Here is a 16,745-nt window from a genome sequence, read left to right on the forward strand (position 1 = left end):
ACATACAAATTAGATGAATACATTTGAAACATTATTGAAATGCAGACCTTAAGATTCAACAAAGACAATTTTTTTTCTCACATTATTGTCCAAACCAACATTAACAGAATATCCAGGGATATGGGGCTTTTGGAAACATGCTGTGATCAAAACACCCTATTACCCATTTGGAAAACACGTTATCTAACAGCAAGCAATTGCCATCCTTTAGACACAGAATACATTACTTATGTTAACTTGATGAGTGTTACATTCATGTACCTTTTAGCTCTGATTTAGTCTCCACTAACACCTGGCTTTCTAGCTGCTAAATGCTCCACTGTGTTCACTAGTCACAAAGAGTCTCAAGTAGCAACCAACCATGACTTCACCAGTTGATTTGTGAACTGCTGTTTTAAAGCCTCAAGTTTGGCACCTTGGCCGTCGCCATCCTTTTTTGAAACCAGAAGTGACATTATTTGGACGAGCCATATTTGAGAACCTGAGGACACTACACCAACCCACCTATACCAGAAACCTGACAGCACCCCAGGGCTGTCAATCAAACCAGACATACCTCTCCTTGAGGTGAAATTTAAAATAAATTATGAAATTTGTGTCACAATCTAGTCAATTCAGCACTATATCACACTATAATGAAAGCGGTATTGCGCTTCAAGGCACTTCGGCATTAGCTTCACTTTTCAGACCTGAAGGCCTCGTCTATTTTTATATACAGAGATTTGAAACCAAAACAGTAAAGCGTGGGGCCAGAAAACAGAAACATGAGCTTAAAAATGCAGTCTTGGGTCACAACGAGTCAATCCAATCGATTATAGCTGCTTTAAATTAAAATCTTTATTTGGTTTAACTTCTCACCACCCGTTGTGAGTTGGGGATGAGTAGGCGTAGCTTCATGTTCAGTCAAAAAGACAGAAAAAGAACAGTATTGCATCTCCTGCTGTGCTTTATGCTTATAACAGCTTACCGACCCTCTGCCTTCTTGATTGCCCCCTCTCTATTTCTCTCTGCATTTTCCGGATGTTCTCGCTCTCTCTCTCTCTCCTGGGTGCGCTGTGATCCAAAATAGCCCTTACTTCTCCTCTCTATCCTGCTCTTTCCTCTTCTCTCCCCTCCATGTTTTATCGACTCTGCCTAGACAGGGGCATGGGACAGTGTTCCCCTGTGGGGCATTCTGGGTAATAAATCTAATTCTTGTCTACAAGTAGAGGCTCATGGGAGGGTTCTGGCCCAATTTTCACCTCGACAAATATATCCACAAAATGGAGGAAAGTGGGCCAAAAAAAGTAGCCGGGAGGTGTGCCTAAATAAGTGCATTAACTAAATTCCAACTAGATTCTTTTATCTGAATTCGGGCTCTGCCATGAAATGAACTTTTTCACAGTAGTGTCGATAATATTTGATGTGCTGGCTCTCACTGTAAGACTGGGAACTTGGTTCTAATTCAAGTTAATAAACTTGTAAAATAAGTACCATACAAACTCCAGACCAGTTTCTGACATGTTTATCCTGATATCCCCAACAGCCATAAAAAAGGAACTTGAGTACCCCCTCATAAAAACCACAAGTCATGTTCCCACATGTGGATTTTGTTGCTATATATATTTTTTTTTATACAAAACCGTCTGTTTAACTTGACCACAAAGCTACAGAAGCTGGATGTTTCCACCATTTGTCCATTACCAGCTAACCATTTATCCCATGGCTTTTAACCATGTCCACCATTTATCTATGAGTTGAAACTGTGAAAATGACATTATTATAACTTTGTTTCAGTCTATGCTGTGATTATGGTCTGGAAACACTGTTCATATTTGTCCAAGTTCAGACGAAAGATTTGCGGCGAGACAATTTGAAACTTGCAACTACACGCATGTGATCAATCTGCAACTTTCTGAAACACCAGAGCAACTGGATGAGACAGTGTAGCATTTCCACAGCAGCGACTCCCCGTACTTCCACTTTAACTGCCAGCTTTAAGGCTTTTTAACTTCTTAAAACATGAATAAGGATAGTGATAGCGAGTTACTTGCAACAAGTGCATTTTTAGTAGTGATGAAACAGCGAAAACATTGCAAAGGAGAGGCCAAGGGGGCTTATGCAAATGTATTATGTGAACATGAGACAGAAGATCTCTTTTAATAGCATTGCAAATCTTTGGTCTGATCCTGGCTTTGAGGTTTCTTCAGCCACTCTAATGGGTTGAACAATCAGCGACCATTGGGTATGGCTGGTTTCTAAATGTAGTAGAGTTTCAGCACACAGCACATGTTGTATGAAGGTCGCTGCCGATTCGTTAAGGGCCTCTTCAATAGTTTTACCAGAGGTCTATTCGCCCATGAGGTTACAATGACTGGAAACAATCCTCAATGGACTTTCCATTCCTTTAAATTAACTGTAACCATCATTTCTCCATTACTTTGAGCTATTTTTGTTTTTTTTCAATGTGGTTAGATAACTTAGTTTACTGTTCATGTGTTACTTCAGCTAACTACTTGAACCATTTATTCATTACTTTTTTAGCGCTTTAAAAAAATCTGTTTAATAATAAGTAAAATTTTTCAATTTCATGTAATTTTGAATCAAAGAATTTAACTGACTGAGCATTAGGATGCTACAGTAAATTAGAGTTCAGTAAATTAGCTGGCAGTAGGAGTGGGCGGTGGATCTGACTCAAGGAAACTATGCCCCGCCCTCCAATGACAGAAACCTAACTGTCAATCAAACAGACACGCCTCAAACATACTGCATTTTGAGGCCTAACATCTGATTAATGATGGGATTATTTTCAAAATGACCTCCAGAAACCAAATAAGAAGGAGTGACTTTAGCGAAGGACACCATAATGCCTTGCAGAACATTTTTTAATGATCTTGTATTTCATGAGAGAAGTTAAATGGGAGTCTCACCACATTACATTTCAATTGCCTTAAAATTCTTCAAAAGACAGACAAAAGATTGGCAAAAAAAAAAAAATAACTCCCCAAATCACACTTCACTGAATGATAGGACTTCTTTACTCCTCCTGAGGAAAATTATGCGTTTGCTTTGGTTTCTTACCACCTTATACTGTCTCTTCTTTCAAGGACTGGTTTCACTTCTTGTCTTATTCGGCTGCACGTAGTCCTGGGACTCTTTTCTACCTGAACGCTTCATAATAATTAAAAATGGAATTTATAGTCTGGAGAGCAACAATTTCTGTGGGTTCATTAAATTTTAATGGTTTTCCAGAATGGGAATGGAGGAGGAAATTATGTAAGATAACGCATCATACTTTGGACGTCATACAGCAGAAACAATATCAGGGGACGCTTTGTCAAGGAGCCCACAGGGAGATCTTCAAAAGACCCAAAAATCAATTGTGTAGAACTGTTTGCAGCTACATTTTCTCACAATACACTATGTATTATGTTTGTACTCTGCCATCAAGATACAGAAACACCTTATGACAGAAGTGCATTCACGGTTTCTTAGGTTTGTACCATGTCACTTCCAAAAAGAATGCTGGGTACAAACTCTCCCATGTTTTAATTTTAGACAGTTCATTTCCTCACAGTTGCCCACGGAGACTATTACTGCTGGCACAAAGTCTACAGACACAGCACTGTGTGTGCTGATACACTATGTATGAGAAGCTACCACAATTAGCTTGGTAAGCCTTCTCTCTCCCCGAAGTGCCTCTTTTTTTTTCACTTTCATCTCTCCACTTGCAACATGAGAAAGCTATTTTTGACTGCCTCACCAGTGATGAATACCTTCTGAAACAAAACAAATGAAGATAACCCTCTTTGTCGGGAGTCTTTTGTGCTTTGTTTTGTTTTTTTCTCTGAGCTGAAGGCGAGCTAGTTGACTTGACACCCGGATTAATCACACTGGAATGTCTTCTTCCATTCAGTAGTGCTTCCTCCATGCCTGGTCACATTGTTTTTCCCCACAGCTGTCATCGTTTTCATCCAGAGACATCTCGACAGTCAAGGCCACTTCACTTGAAAGTACAGCATGATCTATAGAAATCCTTGCTTGGAGTGTATTTCTGCATAAATAGAAGCTTTTTAGGAGAAATATGGTTGCAAACACAATCCTCAGAGTTAATTTACTACTGTATAGGCTGCTGTGGAGAGAATATACTCTATAGTAGGGTTTTGTATTCCTTCTTTTTTACTTATGGCACCATTTGTCATAGAAAAATCTTGTTCTGCTGTGATTACTTTCTGAGACTGAAGAAGAAGCTTTTGTTTCATTCTCACCTCTCACCAACAACACACAATCCTGTCACAGTTATCTCTTTTAAAACATCAGTGACACTATAAGTAGCTTAGTATCTTTTCTGTGCTGTTGCTACTATGAATGTTACTGTTATTAGTTCTGAGGAAAATAATAAGTGCTATAAAGTAGTTATTTATTGATTTACATTTGGAAAAGAGTTTCACACCATCTTAACATTCTCTCTAGAGCTGCGTGTGAGGAAAATATGAGTCACGACAAACAGACTGCAAAGGTGTGATTCTATTTCAGCCTCTTAAGTCACCCACGACCACCAAAATATATTTTTCTACATTGATACTGAAGGTTCGTCTGCTATTCCTGCAACAAGACTCTTGCCCCGGGATCTGTGCTGTCAGCAGAAATTAATCGATTGTTAAGTTTAACTCCACAGCTCTGATGACCGGAGTCCTGATTAGTCACCACCAGGGGAATATTGTTCTCAGCTGCAGCCGGGATTGGCCGCTGTCGACTGGGCTGAAAATGATCACAGCAGGTTTAAGGATGTTGAGGGGTGCTTTTTCCATGAACATCGGGCTGGTGCATTCCCAGTCTGCAAGGTCGCAGACTCATAAACCTCGCCGTTTACACGTCTGCATATTCAATTACTGCTGCTTAGTGAGTTGTACAAATTTAATCATCTGGGTTGTTTAGTATGCCACCAGGTCCTCATTAGAGTCTGAGGACAGGGTCTTCTCTGTGAGGACACAAAACTGTAAGCCACCTAAGAAAATGTGATTATCATGTAAACTCTTCATGGTCTCAGTGGTGTGGGTGTTGTTCAGGGCGCACATAAGCTTGGGACAATTGCATATTAGTCACACTCATCTCTTAGCTATATTTGTTGTTCACTTCAGTCTCTGCACTCCTTTTCGTCATGCGATGACCGTTTTCATGTTGTTTTTATGCGGATGTTCATCTTAAAAGGGAGCGAACATCACAACTTTACGGCACTGCACGCAATAGGAGTTGTCTCTGCATGTTCATGCTGTCCATGTTTTGCAGAACAAACGTGTCATCTCCAAACCTTTTCGCACATCTTGCTGCATGGTGGTGCTGTTTATTTATTTAAAGGTTTGCAAAAAGGCAAAGTTCCCGGGTGAACGCAGACAGCTTGCCGCATGCATGTGTGCTTGTTTGCGTAAGTGCTTATGTGGATGAGTACCAGTGTCAATAGAAAGGACGTGTAATACAGTTTGACAAATATGTACTTTTGAGTGCCAAAGCCAACAGTGATCTTTGCATTCAGTTCATTTAATGTCTCTATTTTTTGGCCTTGTCTCTTTACAATTGACCATTTTCCTGCATTGAATTGCATAACGGTATATTTAGTTTTCCTCCGAAACTTTACTCACATTAAGGAAAAATTAATTAATACAAAAATGTTTCCATCTCTGCTTATCCTCTTAATCCATTCATTTCTTCACTACTTATTTGGTACTGGTTTGCTGTGGCAACAGAGTCACCTTGGCATCCTTTTCCCCAGCGTCATTCAGTTCCTCCTGGGATATCCCAAATGTTCCCATAGCCACGTGAAATGGTCCCCCGGTGTGTCCAATATGTTCTCCAAACTGTTTGCACTGGTGTTTCCAAAGGAAGACGCTTAGGTCCATCCTTACCTGGTGCGCTAAGCAGCTCGTACCCACAGAGTAGCTTCAAAAGGAGGAGCATCATGGTGCTTTGCCTTGTGACTCAGCTCTCTCTTCAACAACACGGTCCAATAAAATTACATCATCAACTGCAAAAAACAAGAGATACCGCCATAATGTCACCAAACAAGACTCCCTCCATACACTGTGGTATCCTTCCTGCTAATCACAAACATGAGGGAAATAAGCCTTTTGTCAGAATCTAGTTCTGGAAACAGAGTCTAGCTGTCCACTGCAGCTAGACGGCCTTGTTCTGGTGCTGCAATACTGATCAAGAAGACGTTGTCACGTCCGCACAAGATCCAGGTGCACCAAAACGTGACCTACCTTGTGCAGATGTTCTACGTTACCCAGAATGGATTCCACTCCTCTCTGTGGATGAGTTTGTAGCACAAGGAAAAAACATTCAATGTTTAAAATCTGTGCTATAAAAGAAACAACATCTGTGAATGTTCAAGTTCACTCAATCCAAAAAAAATCATATCCTGACCAAGCTTTGGAACATCTTTATTTTCTCTTGTTCTGGTGCACCATGTCTTGATGGGCTCGTTACTGCCTCCTGATGACAGAGGGGGGAAAACATTCACACTGAGGTTGGTGAGATCTGCCAACCCTATGTCATTCCCAGGGTGCCAAATTATCCCATTTCCAGTGCCTCAAATATGAGAACGAGTATGATGTGCAATTGAAGGTTTTTTCTTTTTTAAACTGCAGCAACGATCAAGAAGAATTTGGGCATTCAAACAATGTGCTTTGGTTTTACGTAAGCGAAAGCTTCAAGGACAAAGTGGTTGATTAGCTGATTTCAGACGGAGAGCATCCTGCTCTAAGGCAGGCTATACTGTATCCTACATAACTACTACAGTGGTGTATGTAATGTATGTGTGTGTGATATATACAGGTAGTCAATTGTTCCACCTGAACCAGTCTCATCACACATCTTTACGTTGCTTTATCCACTTTTCACATGTTGTTTGTTTGCTGTTTCAATACGAAGGAAAATGGGTCAGACAGGGACGGTGAGTCCCTGAAAGACGCAGCTGGCCTCAGCTTGCTGCGCCAAATACAGGAACACACACACACACACACACACACACACACACACACACACACACACACACACACACACACACACACACACACACACACACACACACACACACACACACACACACACACACACACACACACACACACTCCTGGGACAAGGCTGAGGCTCAGTGCATCAGGGAAATCAATTGTCCAGAAGAATAACACTGAGCTGCAGATGAAGATCTGATCCTAAGGGAGGAGCAGCAGACTCGTGTGTGTGTGTGTGTGTGTGTGTGTGTGTGTGTGTGTGTGTGTGTGTGTGTGTGTGTGTGTGTGTGTGTGTGTGTGTGTGTGTGTGTTGGGGTGGGCTTAATGTTTAATATACAGCCCTATCTTGCAGAGAAGCAGTTTCCATTATTGCTTACTCACCTTCTGGATTATTTTTCCATCATTATCCTCTTAATCCAAAATCAATTAAATTCATTCATTAGTTTTTTCAAAATTCACACAAGCTTCATTTGCATATGGACCCTAAAAAGTGCAGTCACCATTGACAGTCCCACATTTGAAATGATAAATACAGTTACGTCATCCTGTGTAATCTCAACAAACATGTGTGTTTCCATCACATATGTCCTGATTATATTTATAGTAGTTCATCAAAATCAATGCCAGGGTTGAGTCTGCCAAGGACAGATGGCTCTTCCTCTAGAAGCCACAGTTTTTTTTATAAAGAGTATAACATAAAGAGCACCGACTGACGGCGAAAGGAACAAGATAAGGAAAATGTCATCAACGTATGTAACCAAATAAATCAGAGCATTGTAAAGCAAAAAATAACACAAAATCCGAGGTTTGATTCACACATCCGAAGCTCAGAGGGTCATGTTTGCCAACAAGCTCACCTCACTGCGTTCATGTTTTTTTTTTTAACCGCGGTTAACTGAATTTCCGATTTCCTGTTTAGATTTTATGGCAAGTGTACAGCTGGAGTATTTTGGGTCCTCTTTTAATAACTGCCAGTTTAGATGTGATCCATCTTTAGCAATCCAGACTGGGGCACTGCTGACGCTGACAATGATGTAAGAGCTTCACTGGGCTTCTACTGTGAGAGCCCCATCATCTTGGCATTTTTCAGACACAGGAAGGCAAACATTGCACTTAATACAAGCTTATATAAATTGTAAATAAAAGACATTTAGAGCCCCATTAAAACAATTTGGCTATTTGCTGTTGCATGACAGAAATATGTCCAAAATATAATCACAAAGTGCAGCTTTCCTTATGCATCATGAGAAGTTAAATTATCCCAACATTTGGAGGCTAAAGCTTCCCCGCTTTCTCCTCTGCTTCCATAGTCCTTTGAAGATAAGAGAGAGGTAATTAATGTGAGGTGAGGCCCGGAGCAATAATAACAGACCAGCTCTCGTGGCAGGGTTGAGCTTCCCCTCTGCCATTGCCCAAAAGGCTGCATATTTAACGTCATTCTGATATCTTCAACTTCTTGGATGTGTAATGTTTGGAAGCATATTCAATTGAAGCCCATAGGCTCAAGAAGAGGATCTGAATGTGATGAAGCTGAGGGAGAAATACGTGTTATATTATAGGGGAAATCTTTATCAAGGCTGTCATGCAAATGCATTGTAAAACACCATAAATGTGGCCTTTGCTTTAAACCTGAATATCTTATCCACTTATCCAAATATTCACAAAACCAATAAAGAAAAGAAGAACAAACCACAGAATGAATCCAACATGGGGCTGGGAAAGAAAAATGGAACAATATTTTATAAAAGATAAAAGTACCAAAAGCATCATTTACTTCAACCTTAAACTGTGATAATACCTCCTACTACTCTGCCTCTGCTCCTTTTGACATATTGAACAGATTTAATCGCAGATTATGAATATCTGAGGTCCAACAAGTCATTTGATTCATTACAGCATAGATTTTTTTTTTGCCTCTCTTTGATTAGATATCCCATGGGCACAAAAGCAGCTTGGTATGGTTTAGGGAAAGATTGGGGTTATAATAGAAGACGTTCACCATCACGGTTACAATCACATTCATTGATGAAAAGAAATGTTGAATATCAATCTGAAACACCAAGTGCACCGTTCCTGTGTTAAAGTGTAATGATTTGTTAACCCATCCATCCACCCCAACCACCCCCTTATGAGGCTCGAAAATTTCTTCCTTTGCTCCTGTCATAATTACTTATACCACTAGAGGGTGGTGTCGCAAGGTAACCTACATATGGGTTGCAATAACCTACTTACACAACCTTTCTGGTTGTATTTTGTTTAGGAGGACAATGTCCTCAGGTCATCTGGTAAGATGTCCTAAATTTTCTTCTTTAATATGCATTAAAACTCAAAGGTGGTTGGTCTTCCAAAAAAACTCTCTTTTACTATCAGAAGTAACATAAAACATCAGGAGAGAAAGACAGAAACATGGAACAAAGATTCCCATTTGTATTTTAGGGGAAGGGACGTGTCACGAATTTGTATCCCAGCATTCTTTCTGCTTTGGTCGCCTGTTTTCCTGCTCCTGAAGTGGGTCTTGTTGCCACTCCAACGTGATCTACCCCGTCCTTCTCCTCACTTGCATTCACTTCAGTGCCCTGAGTTGTGTATGCCCTTCATCTACATTCACTCCTTACAAGATTGTCTTTGTGCACTTCACCAAAGCTTTCCGGTCATTCATAGTCGTGTTGTTTTATCGCCTGGTTTTGACCTGCCTGCTAATGTGCTTTATGACGGATTTCTTTTGCTCTATTTGTCCACTCTGTAAGTGTTTCAAGTGCAACCACAAGTAAACTTTTCTTGCCTGTCTGTTAGATTCGTGCATTATGGTCTATTTTCTGAGTTATGACAGGGATAACTTATGTCTTTGGTTATACATCTTAACCTAAAAGCCAAAAAGAGGTGGCTGATCCAGGTATTTTGCCATGGACTGCATCATTTATATAAAACCTGATCCATTTCGTGCTCTGCCTGTTTGATTTGACTACACCAGCTGTTGAAAACTATCCACAAAGCTCCAGAAAAATTACAACACAAACAGTGTTGTATGAGGAATAACACATCGAGACAAATTGTAATTGGAACAGCCGTGTTTTATAATACTGTGGTATTGCCCACAACAGGACAGATTTCCTCATGTCACAGGAGAAGCATGCAGCAAAACCAAACACACTCTCTGCACCCCATTTCTACTTTTTCCCTCCTCGTTCTTTTTCTTCAACTCATTCCATCACCCGTTTCTTCCTTCGACACTTCAAATACCCGACTTTGTGGATGAGGGTGCATTACAAAATCCACTCTTTCCCCCCCAGGATCCTTAAGTAGGTCTGACGTAGTTGCATGGGAAGAATGACGCAGATGCATTCATGAGAGTAGGTGGTGTAGTCCTCAGGAGAGAAACCAGACAGAGGGGGGGAAGTGGCAAAAGGGAAACGGGACTGAGCAAGAAGGCAGGGAGAGGAGCGAGAAATGAAAGGAGACAAGGAAATGGGAGTAGAAAGTGAGGTGACTGAGGGAGACAGATGAAGAGGGGGAATGTGAGAGAGGGCAGATTGATGAATAAATGCCTGCGCATGCCACAACGAGGCAAATACCAATTTACTACACCAAGCGAGTGTTTCAAATTGAAGTGATGTCTAGAAAGTAGCTCCACTGAATCCATTCCGATTCAAAGCTCCACCTTGTTTTCAACTTCAAATAGAGAGGAGTTTGAAAAACACAAAAATAAACCCAACAAATTATTTAACCATTATCTGAAGGTGATTTATGTGCACATTGCAAAAATGCTGTGCGTTGCACCGTGTCAAAATAAGCTTTTGTATCAGCAGAGTTACACTTCACAATGACTGGACTGCAGAAGCTGAATATCAATCTGCTGGATACCGTGAGCTTTTGAAGTCTGCAGATCAGAAACCTCATGAGCCCCTTCTAGAAATATATTATCAATATTGATATGATTATTATTATTTTTGTAGAAATAACTGAAAAAGAGACTTATGTTTTCAGCCAGGTGTCATGCCAAAGCATGTAATACACCCATCAGTCCAGAAGAGAATACCGTGTCAGTGTCACGTTTTGCGTTATCTAGGCGCAAAAAGTATGATGACTTCTGTTTAGGCACCAAAAAACACATTGTCAGGTTTAATTAGCGTTAGGCTTTCTCACAGACTTGAACTTTGGTCTCCTGGTTAATGGTGCTGTGTTTGAGGCTTCCTCATAAGTGGATCTCTGTGCTTTTCTTTTCTCTCTCCGCTCTCCCCTCATCCCAACCTGTGGAGGCGGGACCCCTTAGCCTGGTTCTGTTGGCAGTTCCTCCTGTTAAAAGGGAGTTTTTTTTTTCCTCCCAGCTGTCACTCACCTGTTAATTGTTGAATTGTTGGTTTCCTATATAAGATTGTAAGATTCTGTTGTCAGGACTTACTATGAGTACAATGGCTTGGGGTGTGATTCCGCAAATGAATCGAATCCTATTTACCTGTTAGCTTTACGTATAATTTAGATGTACAGTATTTGCTTAATTTCTTGAAGTTGTTGTAACTTAAAAATGGCAAGTGAAATTAATTAAATAAACCCAGTTCGCAAGACTTAAGGAAATCAATTGCCTAATTATTTTTCATGTAAAAAAGAAATCCAATTCCAATAACAGAATCAAAACAAATCCCCTTTTAAAGCTTATGGAATTTAGAAATATTTAGAAAACAAAAATTTTACTTAAGATTTTGACAGTATTCATTGGCACAGTTTTATTGCAAATACCAACATTCAATCTTTCTTTAGTCAAAATTAATTTACTTTTTATGAATAAAACAAATACTGTAGGTGTTACCATTGTGTAATATATATGTAATCTGCTGGTTTCAAACTAGTTAATCACATTTGTATATTCCTAAACATTCACCATATAATTACAACGATCTCTTTGCAAGTCCTCCTCCAACTGCTCTTATTAACAAATGTCATAATAAATAGGCCAATCCTTCATTTTTCCATTTAAATATTGAGGTATAAGGCTTTAAGAGCACATCCAGATATTAGCCAGAACCAGTAAATGATATGCTGCCTGCAAGATTTTATGTTTAATAAAATCATTGTGAGCTCAGTGACCTTGCTGGCTGTTTGAGAAGGAAACACTTGTGTAAATCCTTATTTAAGAGATTTGTCTGATTACGGGGAGGATGATTGCAACGAAGCGCCGCGGTGCTTTGCTCCCTCTTCGACACGAGCGTGCAGACTCTCATCAGGACAGCATGAAAACACAATTATCACATTTTCTGAAGTGTTCCAACTGGCTTGGGCTAATCAGTAAAGTATGAAATGACAGAGGTTTTTGAGTACGGCCACTGCATGTCCCACATGACACACTTCACTGTGTAATGTATGTTATGGAATTTTAGATTGACAGCTGGGAATAAAACCTTCATGCATGCAAAGGAAGGAGATAAGGAAAAATTTATGAAGAAAGGGGTGTAGGGAATGCTAATGGGATTTCGCAGCTTTGAAATATGTCCAGCGGCTTTCTTTCCGTGGCAGTCCATATTTATGAGAAGAAAAGGAAAGAACAAAATTGACATAAGCAGGAAAACTCAGTTTAGCCACACAAGGTGAAAGAGAACAGGCCTGCATGTAATAATGTCCACGTACGGTAAGTTATTGGATGACTCAAACAATACAGTTCATTGCAATGACTAATGAAACATGCAAATGAAATTCATTTGGTATGCACAGTGCTGATTTGTAATCATAAGCGTGATTTCATCAGCCGAGTAATTGCAAAAATAAAACACATTAAGCTCATACAGGGTTTTTTTTCTGGCCAAGCGTTCTGTTTGGACAATAGGTAGACTTTCTGTTTTCTTCTATACTAGAAAAGAAAAGAAAGCACATATTGAAGCTATTATATAAAGGGCTGCATTACCTTAGTGTTTTTTTTATGTGCCTTGTAGTGTCAGTATAACAGTGTTCTTTGGATTATTGTCACAACAGTGCAATGAATAGATTTGTATGGGGCAAAAAAGGAATCCGCTCGCTGCAGACTATAATTCTTCCATTCATCACACTCATTTATCCAAAACAGCGATGCCCAATGCAGCGTCGCCGGGTTTTGCTGAGAGCAGAGATTGAAGCTTGTAGGGTACCTTTTGTTCGCTGCTAGGCAACCTCAACTTTAAAGCTGCTGACTGACGGCAGTGTGCTGCAATCGCCGGCGTGTTTATCATTGTTTTTTTGTTTTTTTTTTTACTCCAGAGCTACACTTCCTGTCTTGGACATTCGTAACGTTAGACTGTCTTTTGATGGTTGCCTGAAATGCACCGTCTGTCCAAGTGGTTTTCAAATGAGGAAGGCCATAAATGTTTACAGCCGAGCATGCTTTTAACTTCCAAATTGCTCCCCTGCATTGCTCCATCTGTTCTGATTTGGGCCAACCTCGCCATGGCTCTGCCAGTGTAGTCAAACAGGCCAAAGTACTTTAAGAACGATTAAATTTTAAACTCTCTTTCTGTTGACTGACATTGTACAACGTCTGCAACCCAGCTTTCAAGAAATCCTTATACAATGTGGCAAAATGTAATTAAACAGAGTGAGTTACATAACAAGCTTAAACCAGAAACTCAGAACATATTGCAATTATATCTAGGTGACCTGATCCAGATATAGAGGCCATAATGCGTTATTAAATACGTGTTTAGTTATATTTTTATTGTTCTCATGAAGCGTATTCTCAACTTAAGTTTGTTTTCATGAGCTCTGATTACACACAGCTCTACTCTGATTGCTGTAGGTGGAGCTGTATCTTTTTCCAAACTCGTTTCTGAAGTAACTGAAAGGAGTTACAGCAGACATTTTCATCCAGCTCAGTGGAACTTATGTAATCAATAGGTGAGGGCTAAAGTTCTCATTATTCTTCAACGCTGGAGGAAAACTATAGCAGGAGATTGTGTAAGGCAGTGTATTGTGCCAAATGTGACTAAAGTGTCACAAAGGGGGCCAAATTTTTATTAATAAGGTCAATATGAGTAAGCAGATGTAAACAGATAACATAGAGAACTCACCAGGCTGTACATTTACATGATGTACAAGTTCACACAATTAAAAGAAATATGGAAAATAAAAATAAGGGAAGACTAATTTCTAAACATCTCAATTCACATATTTATTTAGATTATTAGAAGACAATGTTTTGAAGCTTGGTCAGAATGTTTGTAACTGCACCCATTCATCAGTCTGCTCAAGACTTGGCGCAGCTCCTTCCAGAACCACAAAAGGCTTTCAACAACTCTGCAAAGATCTGCAAACATACTTTCATATGTAAAACTGGTGGAGTTCCCCTTTAAACCTACAATCTATTTTTTTGCCACTTGAAGACAGCAGAAAGTTGTGACCACAACATTATCAAATCTCCTTTTAAGCTGCTATGACAAACTTCTGCAGATTTACACATCCATTCATTGAGCAAAATAATCATCTATTGATTTATGGATTTTCTGTGTCTCTGATCGCCTGATAAGTTCAACAATATTTTTTTTATTTTGGTGTTTGGTCTTTACCAACTCTTGTTTACCAGCTAGTAGCTAAATTTGTCCATCTGCCATTCGTTCCTGACCAGGTAGTTTACAATAGTTATTATTGTTGTTTTTTTTAGAGCTCTGAGTCACTGAACAGCTGCCTGCTGTGGCTGAAATGAAAGTATGAGAGTGAATCAGAGCAATAAAATAGTGGGACAGGAGCTTTGGATTCAGGGTTACAGGTTCACCAATATGAGCAAAACCTTTTCACATTGTTAGATTTTTCTCACTTGTCATTTGATGTATTGTTATTTTAAAAAATATAAATTTTGTAATCGGAGGAGGACTAAGGAGTAGATTGAGTTAAACCTTATAAATAACTTAAAATAAACTGGCAAGATGCTATACATCGTAATATGCCGTTTGTACATACATAATATATAAAAACAATTACATAGGAGAGAAGTATTACTCAATATTAAATCTTTGTCATGAATAGCTTTCTGTAAATATCTATCAGGTGTCTTTTCTGCACATGTCAAGGCAAAGCTTTATATAAAGATGCCTGAATCAGGCAGAAACAAAGGATGTTAACATGAAATAAATGATCTCATAATCCGGATTTACATCATTGCTGCCAGCGTGTAAATGGTTAAAATACCCTCCCTTCAAAGCAGAAGACTATTAATATCTCCTCCTCTTCTCAGGCTTCTTATGTTCTCGATGCGGATGTGTCTCAGGGAGAACTCTGTCATAACCACACTGCTGGTCATTATGAGGATAACTGCTGTGTTCGGCTGCTTCTGGGTTTTAGGATTCACTTGAGTGATGACAAGTTATCCCACAGAGCACATTTTTGAAGAATTTTGAGAACATTTTGGGAGTTTTTAATGGCAGGTTTTCACATCAAATGTCCTTTTTGTCTTTACAGAAAACCCTCTATCTTGTCATTTAGTTTAAAACCGGCCTGTTTTCAGTTTTATGACATTGGATTTTTCAAAGGTTTGAGTTTTTAAATAGTTCAGCTTACTTAAATAGTGGTAGAATTTCTCAGCAGTACTTAGCCCTTCCATCAACCAAAAAAAATGCCTAATCAACATAAAACTTTAGAGTTTTAATTGAACAGTAATTATTTATGATCATTTGTCAGTTACACTTTGATCTGTGAACTGGAAAGCATCAATATATTATGAATTAAAATTACAAAAGCAAATTACAAAGCTATTTAAAAGAATTTCTTATTTTGAAGCTGTACCATACATATTGAACTGGGAATTTAGACCCCTGAAATTTGAATTTATTGGACTATAGATTTATTCACCTTCATTTGTATGACTCCATTTTATCAAATATAAACTGTTCCTCAGATGAAAATATATTCTTTCAGAACCTGTCACTAGATGGGAAGCAGAGTAATTAACTGGACACGCCCTTACTTTGAAAGTTATTATTCCTTATGGTATTCTTACTGGTATTCTTTCTTATTTTGTCCCAAAGGTATTTATGCCTCTCTGAATCAAGTGCAATGACAGCGTCCAGGCTTGATAATGAAGGTATTCAAAAAAGAGAAACTGACCTTCTTTCTCTGTTTAAATATCCCAGATATGACTGGAGGAGGAGGACACATTTTTCTAGCTCACATGATAAATTTGTGTTAGTGTGCGGCATTGAGTTTGTCTGTTTGCCCCTCGTATTTTGACAAATGCTTTTTTAATGTTTCTGCACTGAAATTAGTTTGCTGTAATCTTGACCTTCAACTGTTTGGTGGTATCATCAGCCAGCGGACCCTCGACTCACTTTAATGATGTGTTCAAATTAAAGAGCAAGCAGAGCTGCTTTAATTACATTATATACAATGAGATAAGAAATGAGGTCGTCTTTGCTGCCTTGTATTTTAATGCTAATGCAATTAATGAGAAATAACTATTGTTTCTTTCTTCTTCTGCTTTGACAACAGTGAGTCGGGAAATAATTTTCATTCTTCTGTAAACACAAAGCACTCAGATTGGCACTTAGAGTCAAATAAAAAAACTCTGCGAGCTGCTGCTTTTCCAAAGCATCTCATCCTTTTTCATGATGTATTATCGTTGACAGGGAGTGGATGGCTCTCACAGTGGGCTTCCTGTTTGCTTCATAAAAGCTGTTTCTCTGCTCTGCCGTTTTGAAGACAAACAACATGTATCCAGTTATATCCTGTTACCAACCATGCTGGTTAATCAAGATTGCCCTGGCAACATAGGCGTGTGTGTTTACACCAAATGCAAAGCTACCG

Source organism: Brachyistius frenatus, unplaced genomic scaffold, assembly GCF_029030835.1.
Source record: "Brachyistius frenatus isolate BFR_SWC_R1_liver_20210118 unplaced genomic scaffold, ASM2903083v1 Contig_11, whole genome shotgun sequence".
Classification (NCBI taxonomy): domain Eukaryota; kingdom Metazoa; phylum Chordata; class Actinopteri; family Embiotocidae; genus Brachyistius; species Brachyistius frenatus.